This window comes from Jaculus jaculus, chromosome 16, assembly GCF_020740685.1.
Source record: "Jaculus jaculus isolate mJacJac1 chromosome 16, mJacJac1.mat.Y.cur, whole genome shotgun sequence".
Taxonomy (NCBI): Eukaryota; Metazoa; Chordata; class Mammalia; order Rodentia; family Dipodidae; genus Jaculus; species Jaculus jaculus.
In genome coordinates, this window is record NC_059117.1 from 2,311,447 (window position 1) to 2,327,589 (window position 16,143).

The 16,143-nt window shown below is 41.7% G+C and overlaps 1 protein-coding gene across 3 annotated transcripts in view; it reads left to right on the plus strand.

Annotated features, from left to right (window-relative positions):
* Elmo1 (engulfment and cell motility 1) overlaps positions 1 to 16,143 on the plus strand; it is a 606,684-nt gene that overhangs the window by 501,404 nt on the left and 89,137 nt on the right. The window lies entirely within an intron of this gene.

Below are 16,143 nucleotides of genomic sequence, written 5' to 3' on the forward strand. Positions count from 1 at the left end.
TGTCAGGCATTATGAGGACATGGATATCCAGTAAAGTGTTGTTTCTTTTTTTAATCTCAATACTTTTCCCTGTCCCAGGCACTTTCAATTCCTAAAATTTCCAGTGAATGAAACAAACACTTGTAATACAAGACATATCCCTATGTTTCAAAAGAACTTAAGTATACCCCCTAAGGTTAGGTAAGGAAGCCTAGAAAAAAAAAAAAACTCCACTGAAAAGATATAGTGTTTGTGGATGCTTATACTATACTCAGTCCTGGTCTAAACAAACATACCTTTCTATTTATTTTTAGCTTTCCTTCTCCCTCAAATCACGATAGATATACTTGTCATTTCTTATGTTTTCATTTGCGAGTAACAGTATATGCATTATTAGTTGTCTTTAACCAGGAATAAAAAGCATATTGGCTGATTAAAAATAATCTAGAGGGTTGGGAAGTTTGCACAGCAGTTAAAGGCACTTCCTTGCAAAGCCTACTAGTCTGGGTTCACTTCCCCAGTACCCATGTAAAGTCAGTTGCACAAAGCTGCGCATGAATCTGGAGTTCGTTTGTAATAGCAAGTGTCTGTAGCAGCATGAAACATGTGCAAACCACCCAATCCTTGACATAGAGTGAGTATCCAGAAGGAGCAAGAACATTTCTAGAAACAGCAGTAAACCCTATCTTATTGGCTCAGTTTGTGCACATTCCAGTTTCTGAACTAAATACTGCCAAAGGAACTACACCATAAGGTCTGTGTGGTGGAGTGGGGATTGTCTGGTTTTCTCTGGCTCTAGGACTACAAACATCCTCTGAGGAAGAAGGAAGACAGTCACCACCACTACCACCTCCAGCAATCCATAGGAAGATGGAATAACTGAGATTTAGGGAATCGGCCACTTCCCCAAAACAGGCAGCTTCTGAATGTTGGATTAGCATTCACATCCATAGGATTTTGATTGTTCTGTTATCAAAATTCTTCTGCCTCGCTTTTTACTGGAATTACCAGCTATCTCCTAGGAAGGGGTAAAATTACATAGTTGGAGTTTATTATAAACTTAGTCTCTCAAACCTTTGCCTATTCAGTTTCTAGAAAGAAAACAAAGAACCTGATCCTATGATTTGCCTCTGAGTGGAAAATGCTATTGAAGTATTGGAGAGTGGTAAGAGGGAGGTTGGGGGATATCCATGGTGAGAGGATCTCCCATAGGACCAGATACCCTCAGTATTCAGTAATTCAGTAGAATTACTGCAGCATTTGCTTCCCTCTTGGCTTTAATGTCTCTTGGTAAAGGTAGCAAACAGATTGAGTCACCAGGTAAGGTTGGCAACAAAGAAAGATTGCCCACCTTTACAATTAATTCTGTTGTTTCCATTTAACAACCTTGTAGGAAAATTTGCAGTGATGGCTCCCATAGTGGTACTGAGAGTACTCAGAAACCAAAACTAGAAATTCTCAGACTTGGAAGAAAGCCATCCATGTGAGGCAAAGGAAGAGCAAGCTTTCTGCCTCAGTCCTTAAGGACAGCCAGGATTTTGGCTCTGAACTGAATTGACCACCTTCCAACTGTCTCCTTTAGAATTTTTCTGACCCTTGGCTATGTGAAGCTTTTCCTAGTGTCACTAGAGGAGGAGTACAATATCCAAACATCTTTTTAAGAACATTTCCTTCAATGAATATTTAATTTTTTATCAAGAAGAGTTAAATAAAAATGGTTTTTCTGGGCCGGAGAGATGGCTTAGCTGTTAAGCACTTGCCTGTGAAGTCTATGGATTCCAGTTCGAGGCTCCATTCCCCAGTACCCATGTAAGCCAGATGCACAACGTGGTGCATACATCTGGAGTTTGTTTTCAGTGGCTGGAGGCCCTGATGTGCCCATTCTCATTCTCATTCTCTCTCTCTCTCTCTCTCTCTCTCTCTCTCTCTCTCTCTCCCCCTCTCTCTCCCTCTCTCTCCCTCTTCCTCTTCCTCTCTCTCTCTTTCTCTCTCTCCCACTCTGTCTGTTGCTGTCAAATAAATAAATAAATGTTTTAAAAAATGGTTTTTCCCATCACTAACTTTCAAGCCAATCATTTCTTTTTCTCATATCCTCCTACTCATTAAAAGCATGGTTACATTTCCATTTCAGTTATTCCAATTATTTGCATTCAAAGCAAAAACAATTCCAATGTTATTAACTTTTCTAATGACCAGAAGTTAAACAGATCTGAGCCTTACTTAGCCATAACTGCAGGTCCCTATTTGCCTTGGAAGGCCAGGCATGGTACCAGAAATGTGGAGGAAAGTGAAATCAAGAATGGCCTCTACATGCACAGTGTGCTTCCCAACCTTAGAGTTTGTAAAGCAAAGATGAAGGTTGTAAACCGATGTGTCTCATTATAGCACCCTAACAGAGGAATTTTTTTTTTTTTACGGACTTTAAGGTCATTGAGATTTTGTGGCTAGCAGCTGTCCTGAGGGATTGGCAAGAACTACACTACCCATCTTTACACACCCAAGTACCAACAGAAGACAGTGTAGCTCTAGAGCCCTTATAGATCTTCAATTAGAACATGACCTGGACTTTTTAGGATACAGTAATTCCCATCTGAGAAACCATGGACCACATGCACTAGCATCTGTAATAGTTAATGTTGATTGTAAGTTTGATAAAATCTAGAATCACCTAGGAGACAAACCTCTGGGAAGGAGTTTCTAGACTGGGCTAATCAAGGTGGGAAGACTCACCCCGAATGTGGACAGCACCATTCATAGCTGGGAAGTCATAGACTAAATAAAAATTAGGGATGATGTTATCCTATAATCCCAGCACTTGGGAGGTAGGAGCAGGAATTCAAGATCATGTTTGATAGCATAACAAGTTTGAGACCAGTCTGGGCTGCATGAGACTCTGTCTCAGACAGAAAGGGATAGGAAGGGGAAAAGAAGTCTAGCATTATGAAGAATCACAGCTAAGCGAGCCTGGAACAGTCATCCCTGGCCCACAGCTGAAGTCTTAGTCTTTCAAAGCAAGGATGAGCAGCACACCAACTATGTTGCATCCCCAGTGTGCCAGAGCTGTTTGAGACTGGAGTTCACTGAGTCAAAGGAAACCTCCATATCTTTGTCGTTGTTGAACTGGGCTGCTGCAGATAGGGAGAGAGAACTAATTCCTTTCTTTTCAGGGCCAATACAAAAAGAACCCCAAGCCTTGCACAGAGCAGTGGCCCTGGAAAGCTGTTCTCCATTCACTGTCTCTGCAGCCCCCAGAGCCACAACAAACAACAAAGGTGTGGAATCATCTTTGTGCCAGGCCTGGGCTTGAGCTTTTGGTGCTGAGTGGAATACCAAGGGTGTTACTAGCATGACACAGGCACTGAGAAGATACAGGATGCCCTCCTCTTAGAAACATCCAGGAGACAGTAAGGTGTACAAGATGCAGAAAAAAGAATGAAATGCAAAGGGCGGCCCTCTGTATCTTTTCTGTGCTTTCAGCCTGCTCTTTCTACAAGTAATGGAGCTTTGGTTCATGGTATTTTCTTACTGCTGTATCTGCCCACCATTTCTACAAGAGAAAGTGATAGTCAATCCTTTCTTGAATTAGACTTTGAATCACTAGGGTCTGCATTCATGATATTCTATACATGCATTTCAAGGTTCTCAAAGGATGTAAATATACTCCTCATCCTAACACACTTTTTTTCTGATCCATGAATCTGGAAGTGACAGAAGGGTGTTTAACACACAGCACTTATCCAGTAGTGAATTAATTTTCATTTGTATACCAGTAATCAGGGAGCAGCTTAAGGGAGAAAATAGGAAAACTAATAAAAATTCTCATTGATCATGAAGGTATTAACCTAGGGTCTATGTGAATCCCTCTCCTATGGGAGGCAGACAACATGTATTACTAACTGTATCCAGTAGGGCCTGGGTTGCCTCTTCACACAGCCTCAGCACACTTTATTAAGGATTGCCATGTAAAGGAAAGGTCATCTTACATCTAGCACATGTCTCTTACCACCTGTCTCATGAACATATGATACAGAGTTTAATTATTTTTGCATATATCCTTAAAGATATATATACATATAAAAGTTTCTACCACATAAAATTTTCATGCTTACTTTTTTATAGTTTTTAAAATATTTTATTTATTTATTTATTTGAGAGAGATAAAGAGGAAAAGGCAGAGAGAAAGGAAGAATGGGCACGCCAGGGCCTGCAACCACTACAAACGAACTCCAGATACATGTGCATCCTTGTGCATCTGCCTTATGTGGGTCCTGGGGAATTGAACCAGAGTCCTTAGGCTTCACAGGCAAATCTTTAACCACTATGCAATTCCCCCAGCCCTCATGCTTATTTTTATAAAATACACAAAGGGAGTTATTAAGAGATTGCTATGCTATGAGTTATGTAATAACACCTTTTTATGGGGCTAACCCTTTGACCCAAGGTCACATAGTTCATGCTCGAGATTTATGTTCAGATTCTTGTATGTAAGACCTACTACACATTTAGTGTCTGCCTGTGCACATATCATTATATCCTACAACACTCTACAGAGTCTCTGTTCAGTTGTGGTTGGGAAGATTATGAAATTGCGATCTCAAGGTAAACAAGTTTCATTTAAAGACATGAATTCTCATAATAGGACTTCTGTAGTGACATCCTGTGCATTTCAAGCAGCTTATACCCCTGGGGCATTGATCCCTGGAGATAAATCCCCAAACTTGGCCTAATAAATACTCTAAAAGAAGCACTTTTCTTTCCACATTTGCATTCATTTCTTTCACTGCAATGTTGCTTCATAGCATGACAGTGGCTGGTGTTTCCATCTGATTAAGTTCTGCACCATTTAAAACCACATTCTTCAACTGTCAGCTGGCACTAATGCATCAAGTGCAGCAGGATTCCAGACACTCATATCCATTCAAAGACTTCTGGAAGTAGAGACAGAGAGAAAGAAATTATCTAAATCGACTCATACTCTTGCCAACAGATAATTCTTCTCTACTGACTTCTCCATAAGCCCTCATCGTGCACAGTGTGTTTTCCACCCAGGAGAACAGGCATTGATTTTTTTTTTCACTTGTCTCAATGGCAAACAGTGAAATTACAAATCTGACATGGCTGGGGTGATAAACTTGTTCATTGAAGGAGGAAAATAAAGTAAAAAAAAGTTTTAAGTCAGTGAAGTGTTTCTACAAACATAGGACAAGCTGGGGAGATGGCTCAGCAATTAAAGTCACTTGTTTGCAAAGTCTGCTGACTCAAGTTCATTTCCCCAGTTCCCACATACAGCTAGACCCACAAAGTGGCACATGCTCTAGGAGTTTGTTTAGTGGCAAGAAGCTCTGGTATGCCTATTCTCCCACCCTCCCCCCCCTCCCCCCTCTGGTCTTCTCTCTTCTCTCTTGCTCCTCTAGCCTCACAAAAAATAATTTTTTGAAGCATAGTTTAAAATTATGTTCCTAGCTGGGCGTGGTGGCACTTGCGAGGCAGAGGTAGGAGGATCACTGTGAGTTCAAGGCCACCTTGAGACTACATAGTGAATTCCAGGTCCACCTGAGCTAGAGTGACACCTTGAACCCACCCCCCACCCAAGAAAAAAATGTTCCTGAGCATGCTTTGTGTGAAGGATGGATTTTGTCCTCTCTTTAGGGTATGTCAGTTACAGTTACTCTTCTAAGAAGTGTTGCCCCTGGAGCACAGGACTAAGTAACAGCACACCATGTGACTTGGGAGACTTCCTGCTAAATGCAGCTCAGCAAATTACAGACATAAGTAAGTTTAGTGACAGAAATGAACCTTCAAAGATTTGGAAATTTCAGCTTTAACTTGAGGGAAATGTATGAAGCCAAGATTTTTACTCTTTTCATCTTATAAAGGCACATCCTAAAATATTACGATATATGCATGTAGACTAAAATTCATTGAATCTGTAATTTAGAAGCAAATTATATCTTTGAATTTCTCTAACATTGGCTTGTTATTGATATTATTAATGCAACTGGTTTAGCCATCCCAAGAAAACACTTTAGAATTTCTAGACATATGGAGGGGCATGTCAGTTTCCTAATCCACAGCAGCTGGCTCATGGCCAGGGGATCCTGTACACCAAGGTAGTTGGTTCAGTTGTATCATCTGCAGAGTGAGTGCATGACTGCTGAACAACGGATGATAGATGCATTTCCCACTTCTCTTTGCCTTGGGTTGACCAGTTCTCCTCATAGCAGGAAAGCTACCTAGTGAGCAGTATAATCTGCAAACATGATTCAGACCTTGTGGGGATGCATTATTTCATTAGACTGTTTAGATCTTGTGGAACAGCAAACTATTCGTTTTCTCAATAGCTCCCAAAGGGTTTTACAAAGCTGAAACCTCCATATGTACACGTGAGGAACAATTCATTGGCCAGACATGCTCCAGCCGAGATCCAAAGGACTTGCTCAGTGCATTTGAAAACCAGTACAGGTAACATCACAAATCAGTACAGGTGACATCACAAATGTTAATATTTCACATTTCAGCATATGATGCCACATATTGCCATGTTGTTTTTATATAGCAACTCTAAGACATTTTCAAATCCTCTGCTGATTGAGATAGTCATTGTTCATCCATTCAACAAGTTATTTTCTCAGAGCTGACTATTCTGGGATGGACCATGCTGAACATGGAGAGAAGACCATTAAGAGTACTCAGTGATGCTGAGAGTCATGGTATATTTGTCCATTAAGCAGTAGTTATGAGGGCTGGAGAGATGGCTTAGCAATTAAGGTGCTTGCCTGCAAAGCCTAAGGACCTTTGTTTGATTCCCCAGGACCCACGTGAGCCAGGTGCACAAGGTGACACATGTGTCTGGTGTTTGTTTACAGTGGCTGGAGGCCTTGACATGCCCATTTTCTCTCTCTCATTCTCTCTGTCTCTCTCTGTCTCTCAAATAAATAAATAAAAATAAGACTTTTTAGGGCTAGAGAGATGGCTTAGCAGTTAAGCATTTGCCTGTGAAGCCTAAGGACCCCAGTTTGATGCTCAGATCCCCAGGACCCACGTTAGCCAAATGAACAAGGGGTCGCACACGTCTGGAGTTCATTTGCAGTGGCTGGAAGCCCTGGCACACCTATTCTCTCTCTTTCTCTCTTGCTGTCACTCTCAAATAAATAAGAATAAACAAAATATTTTTTTTAAATATTTTAAAAATAAAACTTTTTAAAAAATAAGTAGTTATGAGCTGGGCATGTTGGTGCATGCCTTTAATCCCAGAACTTGGAAGGCAGAGGTAGGAGGATTACTGTGAGTTTGAAGCCAGTCTGAGACTACATAGTGACTTCCAGTTCAGCCTGGGCTGGAGTGAAACCCTACCTCAAAAAAAAAAGGAAAAAAAAATAGTTATGCGACTGGAGATATAGATCAGCAATTAAAGGCACTTGATTGCATAGCCTATTGTGTAGGCTCAACTCCCCAGTACCCACAGAAGCTAGATACACAAAGTGGTGCATGTGTCTGGAATTCATTTACAGTAGCAAGAGGCCCTGGTGTGCCCATCTTCTCTCTTTCTATCTAAAAATAAGTAAATAAGTATAAATAGTAGTTATAGATTAGGGAGATGGCTCAGCAGTTAAGAACACATGTCACTTAAGCATGGGGGCCTCTCAGGCCAGAGACTGTCAACTTGGATTCCCCAGAACCCATTGACTCTAGACTTTAACTAGTACTAACTTAAGCAGAGATTCTTGTATATTCCATGAGGCATATGCTGACACTATTATTCACAGGAATAACACATCAGAGCTCTGTGGCCCAACACATTCAAGATATACTATTTAAGCAAAAAATCTTGAACTTACAGTGGTTGATAAATGTCCAGTGTGTCCTTTACACTGTAATCCTGCACTTATTAACCAATATCGGAAGAAGTTTCTCAATTGAGAATATCAGAGTGATTTAGGGCCTTGGAGCCAGACAGTCTGAGCTCAAACTCCTGCTCCAGCACTCAATGGCTATTTCACTATAGGCAAAATGCGTCCAGTTCCTCTTCTGTAAAGGAGGTATAATAATAGTACCTACCTCCTAGAGTTCTAAGATAATTAAATTAATTAAACCCTACAAAGCATTTAGAAACATGAATGATACCAGAGAAATGCTCTGCAATACTGGTGTTCCACTTGTTTATAATGTTTTCAATTGTAAGCTTAGGCATTTTTTTTAATTGTGCTAATCACCTACACACAGCGCATGTAAGATACAGTCTTATAGGATTATTGTGCATTTTTGTTTTAAACTAAGTTACAAGGATTTTCTCTAGCACATATGGGATTAAGACAAAATTAATTTTAAAAGAAGGAAGCATCCTACTAAATTGCAGGATTCCATTGGATTATAAATTATTGTCACTAATTTACATCACAAATACAGAAATACATAAATCAGAAAAGTCAAATAATAATTTTTTGCATTTTTTGTTTATTTTTATTCATTTATTTGAGAGCAACAGAGAGAGAAATTCAGGTCATAGTCCCAGGTCTGACATTTTTACATACAGAATTTGCTCTAGAGAAATGGGAATCGATTGAAGTCTGAGCCATAACCTTGTCACTGTGTGTGACCTTAAGTGAGTCAGTCACAACGGGCACAAATCTCATTCTTTATCTGTGAAACAAGGGAACAATGTGTATTGTTCCTGACCACAGTGAACTGTGTAGAGATGAAAATGGACTCTGGGTATGGAATTTGGAAATTTTCCCTTCTACTTCTGCATTGGGCAGCTGGGATCTTCCTTATGTAATATGTTCAGGAGAAGAAGAACAGGAAGGTAAAAATATTACCCTGCAGTTGTCAGCTGGTGCTAAGCTGGGCTCTGGGAACAGAAAAATGAAGATGAAGAGGACACAAAGGGAAATGGGAAGTAACAGAACATACATGAAGTGGAGACAGATTCCTCTGGCCCCCAGCATCCATCTGTTCTGAGTCGTTCAGGTTGCTGCTAGGGCTGCAAGGTGGGGCTGGAGGAGAGACACATCTGTCCCCATTGCTCAGTGGCCAATTTTCCAGAGGCTGTCATTACAGAAATGTCAGCTGCAGCCTAGCAGCCCTCAGTCATTTGTTGCAGGAGAATTATGAGTAAGTGACTTGTCTGAAGTAATCAGTATGGATTCAGAATTCTTAATGGCACTTGGGTCTTTTGCTTTCTTAAAAGAACTGCTAATTAGAAAATTCATTTCCCAACCCATATTTGAAATCAGAGTTGGAGGGGTCAGGGCAAAATGCAAAGCAGAGAAGCCAACACTGGGCTTTCAAGCCCTGCCCTGGGGGCCAGGAAAATTGAAATGAGTCAGGGACAGTCTTGGGACCAAATGCAAGGGATGGAATGATGGGCTAAGAGAGTCCGGTTGTAAGGAAGGAAAACTTAACTGAAAGTTTTTGAGCATTCCATGCTGAGAATAGCATCCTTTTATAAGTTGTGGTTTTTATCTTTTATTCAGCAGCATGGAAAGTGGGGACAAGCTGAGGGTGGATCTGGGGCTCCGAGCTATGTATAGACTGCAAGGCTTTGCTTTCCCAGACTCTGGAAACCTTCAAGCATTCAGAGTCACGAAGAAATGATCGCTCTGTTTGTTCCTTGAAGTATAAAAATGGTTTTATTTTTGGACATTACTGGGTTTTTTTGTTGCTTTTTTAATCGACTGACAGTTGTCTCCAGAGGCAGCCATGGAAAGGATCGTGCAGCCACAGGTGGGCACAAGCAGGAACTTCATCAGATGCCATGGGGCCTCATCACCCCTGTTATTTGGAGTAAGATAATCCTGAGGGGTGTCCTGTCCCATGTAACATGCATGTAGAACATACCCCTACCTCAGGTGGGATAACCACACAGTAACCAGTATTCCCTTAGGGGGGAGACAGAATTGTCTCAAGTTGAAACTACTGCTTTAACATCAAAGTCACTGACTTTCTGTCTTCAACACCAGTGCACAATGAAGGCAAGAAACAATCTTTCCTGCAGCCCTGCACAGATTTTCTTCAGTTGTCAGCTGTGCCCCCAGCCAGTATCCTGAGTCACCACCCACAGTAGCACTACACCCTTATCCATTCTCTGCTGGCCTCCATCAGGTGAAACATATTGCTCCTTCCTCCCACTGTAGTGCTTGCTGTTCTCAGCAGGCAGTGTTTGCACTATATTTACCAAGTGTATGCCCATTAAAGAAGTTTGCCAAACATGCAGCTGCAGCAGGAGCAGACACATCTCCACCCAGTGTTCCGTATGGTTGTGTGTGTGCCTTTCAAAGGTAGTACCAAGAGGATACTTTCATCCCAAGGTCACTGTGTGTCTGTAGGGTTCTTCCCAATGGTTGCACCCCCAGAAGGAGAGCAGAGACACACATTGCTGGCAACAGTACCTTGTGTCAAAGCCATGCAAAGTGGCTACTGTGTGTTGAGTGGACAAGCCTCCAACTTGTAAATGTGCAAGCCTCTCATACTTCCATGTAGTGCATCCAGCCATGAAACCCAAACCAGGACTGTTGGGCAACAGTGTATGATCTAAATGCTTAACAAAATCTAAATTTAGAATTTAGAAATGGAGCTGGATGTGGTGGCACATACCTTTAATCCTAGCACTCATCAGGCAGAGTTAGGAGGATCACTGTGAGGTCAAGGCCAGTTTGGGACTACAGAGGTCAGCCTGGGCTAGAGTGGGGCCTTGCCTTGAAATAAAATTTAAAAAATTAAAAAGAAAGAGAATTGAGAAATGGAATCTGGCTGGAACCAGTAGTACATAGTTCTGGTGGCTATGTAACCATAACTGCCATTTTATTCTCTTAGTGGCTTCTGCAAGAGGAGCCTAGACTCCTTGGCCTAGGTGGCAATACCCCCATGACCCACCTCCCAGGGTCTTTCTTCCTCACTGCTGAATATGCAGAGCTCCCTTCTGCTACTTAATGCCTTTGTCTAGAGTCCTCCTTCCTTCTCTTGTGCCTGGGAAATTGCTACTTACTCTTAGCCAAATTCAGTAACATTTTAATGTTATCTCTGTGCACAGTACTGATGGTGTTCATGTTTCTTCTCATGAAATAATGGAATGATATGTTGATTTTCTTTTCTCATTTCCAACACTGGGTACAAAGGAGACATTCTCTGCATGGTGTTAAGTGGACTGAGGCATGAACCAGAACCACACAGGTGATGTAGGAGTTGTCATTCTGGATATTTTCTCTATTCCCTCACCCAGCCTTGCCCTGGAGAAGGCCTGGCCAATCTTAAAGCCACATAAGTGGCTCTAGCTACTGCAGAGCCAGCCAACAGTGGACTCTGTCATGACTTTCTTCTTAATGAAGTTTCCCTGGTCATGGCATCTTGGAGTCATTTCCAAAAACTTCGGTTGAGTTGCCTGGTATCTTTTACTGTCTTGCATGAAGATATAGCAGTGACATAGTCGGTGTTCCTGCAAGATGTGGATCCAATTTCAGAAGGAATTTTACTCTTTGCTAACAACCTACTTGCTCTATATAGTTATGCTCCATCCTGGAATTTGAATCTCTTTCCATTTTTTCATTTATTCTTTAATTAACTGTCATATGAGGGATATAGAAAATTAAATAATACAGTTCCACAATCAAAGAGCTCACAGTCCAGTGAGCCTTACCTCATGTAAAATCCCTTCAATAAAGTATGTTCTCTTAGAGTCCTGGGCTGGGGACTAAGAAGCCATAGAAGACTGACAACTTGCGACAGAGGCAAGACTTTCCTGGGATAGGGCTCTTGGATGCCACTGCTATATCCATTTTGAGTTCAGTCCCTTGTCATTCATCTTTCTTGATGGTCCTGATAGTGAGTCACTCTCCCTGGCATTATTGTCTTTAAGAAAAGCAGAAGGTAAAATGAAGGTTCCACAAACACTTTCAAAAGAAGTATATCATTAGATTGAAGTTTTAGACTAACACCCACTTATTTGTTGAGACTGTTGTGGGCGATGAATGGGAGGTAGAGATTCTTAGACCTTGATTAGTGCTGTCCGCCAAGTACAGTATCTGCTACAGATGCTTTTGGACTGTCTGGAGGCCAGCTACCCTCTACCCTGCTCTCCCCAAGCAGTGTCAAATCATTGTTGTCATACTCAGATGGTACTCATCCTTTTCTGTCTCAGTTTTTCTCCTGCCTTTCCTTCTCTGTTTCATGTCAAGGTGGGCTTCTTAATTTTCAGAGGAAAAGATCCCTACATCCAAGAATAAAACTAATTATAATGACAAATTGACCAAAATGAGAAAAATGACAGTCTGTGGGCTGAAATTTTCCCAAAAGCCAAGAATAAATAAAATGCCTCTTTTAAATGCCTGGTGGAGGAGGCTGATAAAAGAAACTCAACTCTTATTGAATTTTTCAAATCTGTGATATCTGACTTTAAAATGAAAAAAATGTTAAAAGCTATAAAAATATTAAAGAAAATAATAATTAAATACCATGATCTTTTGTGAATTTGGAAATTGAAAATAGTAAGATAGCTAATGAAACTTTAGGTCTGCTTTGAAAAATATCATCCCTCAACCAGCCTCCTCATGTCTCCATGTTACATTGCTTCAGCTGGACAACCAGGCACCTGGCCCCAATTTATTGTTATTTAAACTTTTTAAACTGGTTTATTATAAACAGGTATCATACTTTGTTTACTGAAATTTGCTTCATTCCTAATATTAGCAGGAAGCAAATATTCAGAAGCCCAAATGTTTAGGGGGAAGCTACACAAGAAAGAAAGTTCTGGATCCTGGCAACCCTATAAACACAGAGGGCCTACTCCCATTGGCAGTGATGTGACTTCACCTTCCAGTCTTCAGTAAAGAATGCCCACAATGCAATTCTTTCTCAGATGCACAAATCTCAAAGATGAAAGGCTACCATAATTAGTTTTGGTGATACATCTTATCACAACTCCTTTCCACTGAAAAGCGGTTTTGGAACTTTTCTGTCTGTATATCAGTGAGTTCTGATGAATGTGTTTATAGTTACTGCATATTTGCAGTATACTATACTTAATTGCAACCATTCTTAATTCCTGACCAGGAGCAAGAAAGAACATCTCTTACAGGTTCCATGGTGGTCACAGTTTCAGAAAAAAAAAGGTAATAAAAATAGTTGTGCCGGGTGTGGTGGAACGCACCTATACTCCCAGCACTTGGGAGGCAGAGGTAGGAGGATCACTGTGAGTTCAAGGCCACCCTGAGACTACATAGTGAATTCCAGGTCAGCCTGGGCTAGAGTAAGACTCTACCTCAAAAAAAAAAATTAAAAAAGGTGCGGCAGAGCCAAGAAGGGGAGCTGAACATTTGAACCATACACCAATTTCCTCTCCGCTCTCTTCACCTCACTGTCGCCGCCCAGAACACCTTCCACCAGGGCCACCTCAGCAAGTTCCAACTTGAACAAAGGCATTCAAGCAATGTACTTGTCCCTGCCTCAGGGCAGGAAGGTCCAAGCCATGCATATCTGGATTGATGCTACTGGAGAAGGGCTGCGCTACAAGACCCTCACCCTGGACTGTGAGCCCAAGTGTGCAGAAGAGTTACCGCAATAATATTTTGATGGCTGTAGCACTTTTCACTCCGAAGGTTCCAACAGTGACATGTATCCCCGCCCAGTTGCCATGTTTCACGTCCCTTTCCACAAGGATCCCAAAAAGCTGGTTTTCTGTGAAGTTTTCAAGTATAATCAGAAGCCTGTAGAGACCAATTTAAGGCATACCTGTAAACAGATCGTGGACATGGTCAGCAACCAGCACCCCTGGTTTGGAATGGAGCAAGAATACATTCTCATGGGGATGGATGGGCACCCTTTTGGTTGGCCTTTTGAAGGCTTTCCTGGGCCCCAAGGCTCGTATTATTGTGGTGTGGGAGAAGACAAGGCCTATAGCAGAGATATCCTGGAGGCTCAATACTGGACCAGCTTGTACACTGGAGTCAAGATCACAGGAACAAATGTCGAGGTCATGCCTGTTTAGTGGGAATTCCAGATTGGACCCTGTGAAGAAATCCGCCTGGGAGATTATCTGTGAGTGGCCCAAGTGGCCCATGTCATCTGGCATCGTGTATGTGAAGACTTTGGCATGATAGCAACCTTTGATCCTAAGCTTATTCCTGGGAACTAGAATGGCACAGACTGTCATACCAACTTTAGCACCAAGGCCAAGGAGGAGAATGATCTGAAATACAGTGAGGAGGCTACTAGGAAACTGAGCAGGTGGCACCAGTACCACATTTGTGCCTACCATCCCAAGGGAAACTTGGACAATGCCCGGGGCCTGACTGGTTCCACAAAACCTTCAACATCAATGACTTTCCCGCTAGTTATTGCCAACTGCAGTGCTAGCATCCACATTCCCTGTACTCTCAGCCAGGAGAAGACGGGTTATTTTATTGCCCTTCTGCCAATTGTGACCCCTTTGCAGTGACAGAAACCATCATCTGTACATGCCTTCTCAAGGAGATTGGCGACAAGCCCTTCCAGTACTAAAATTAAGTGGAAGATGCTTTTAGTGATTGAGCCTTTCCCAGTTTTTCATCCCACTGCAACTGTTTCCTCTCCCAGTTGTCTTAATTGTCCCCATTGTAACTCTAAGGTGGAATATCCTCATGCCCAGTGAACCTAGCTCTCTTTGGTCAGGATAGAGCAGTCAAGTTCTTAGTCTCTATGTACCCAGCCCCCATTTTCTTCCTATCACTGGAACTTTCTAATGTGTTAGTGGGTTGGGACAGGGAAAGGTGACCACTGCTTCCTTCTCTAGAAGTGTCCCTGTCCAGTAGATGTAGCTTTGTGTGGTGTTTTAAGGAGGAGAACTTTTTCTAAAGTATAGCTGAAAGGGCAGGCCTGACTAGTTAGGATGGCATGTCTCCTCTTGGTAGAAAGTTCTTAATCTTAAGGCTAACCCAACTCTTACAAGTGGAAGTTAGGAGAAGAGGAAGAGCAGGGGTTAGTTATCGCCTTGTGTCTCTCTTACTTGGGGCCACACACCCTTTGCAAGCACAGCTCAAAGCAGCAACAATGGCTGTCTTACCTTAAGAGAAGAAGAGTTGTTTACTGCTTGGTTCTCCACTTATAACACAAAAAAATGTAAAAACAAAATAATTATATAAGGGTTGGTTTTTCTAAAGGAAAAAATCGTGGGCTGGAAAGATGGCTTAGTGGTTTAGGCACTTGCCTGCAAAGCCAAAGTACCCAGGTTCAATTCCCCAAGACCCACGTAAGCTAGATGCAAAAGGTGGTGCATGTGTCGGGAGTTTGCTTGCAGTGGCTAGAGGCCCTGTCATACCAATTCTCTCTCCCCCTCTCCCTCTCTCTGTCTCTCCCCCACTTCTTCCTCAAATAAATAAATAAAAATAAAAATATTTTTAAAAAATCATCCTAGTCACTGGGTGCTAAATTTATGGTAAATTATTTGGTTTAGAACTAAGGGTCCCCTTTATAACTAGGGGAAATAGCGATGGGGAACATAGTACTGGAAAAATCAGTTATTTGGGGCTGTTCCTCATTACTAATAAGGATTTCCCTACCTGTTTTTGCAGGTGGTGGGGAAGGCTCACTTTATTTGCCATCTCTGAGCCCCATGCCTAACTCTAGAAGACACACATGTACTTGTTTACACGTGGGTTTAGAAGTGTGAGTTGGCTGGTCAACGTGAACATTGTTACTGACAAGGGGCTGTTGGGGTTATTTTCTGTTGGAATTAGCATGTCACTAAAGCAGGCTTTTTGATATTTTTTTTAATTAAAGCAAAAAACAGTTTTCAATTTTAATCAAATTTGTAGGGTTTCTAAGTCTAGTTTTATAGAATTGCCGGTTTGTTCCAACTTTTCCACTTGCTTCTTGGAGGAGCGGGGGTAGGGCAGACCTGGAGTTAAAACACTTGTAATTTTGTATCTTAGTGACTTGTTCTCCCAGCAAAATGTTCCTATCAAAATTCCTAAAGAGTGAGCTTTCCCATCATAATAAATCCAACCTGCCCATTCCCTGTGTCCCCTGCTGCCCTCTGGTGGTCCGTATGCTGTGGTTTTTCTCTTGGCATGACCGCTTCTAATTGGCATGTACAGTGTGTTCAGAGTCACATAACTCCTCATTGTAAACAAACTGGAACTGCCCAGAGCAGCGCTTATAAATCACTCTAACATTAAAAAAAAAAAAAAAAGTTGC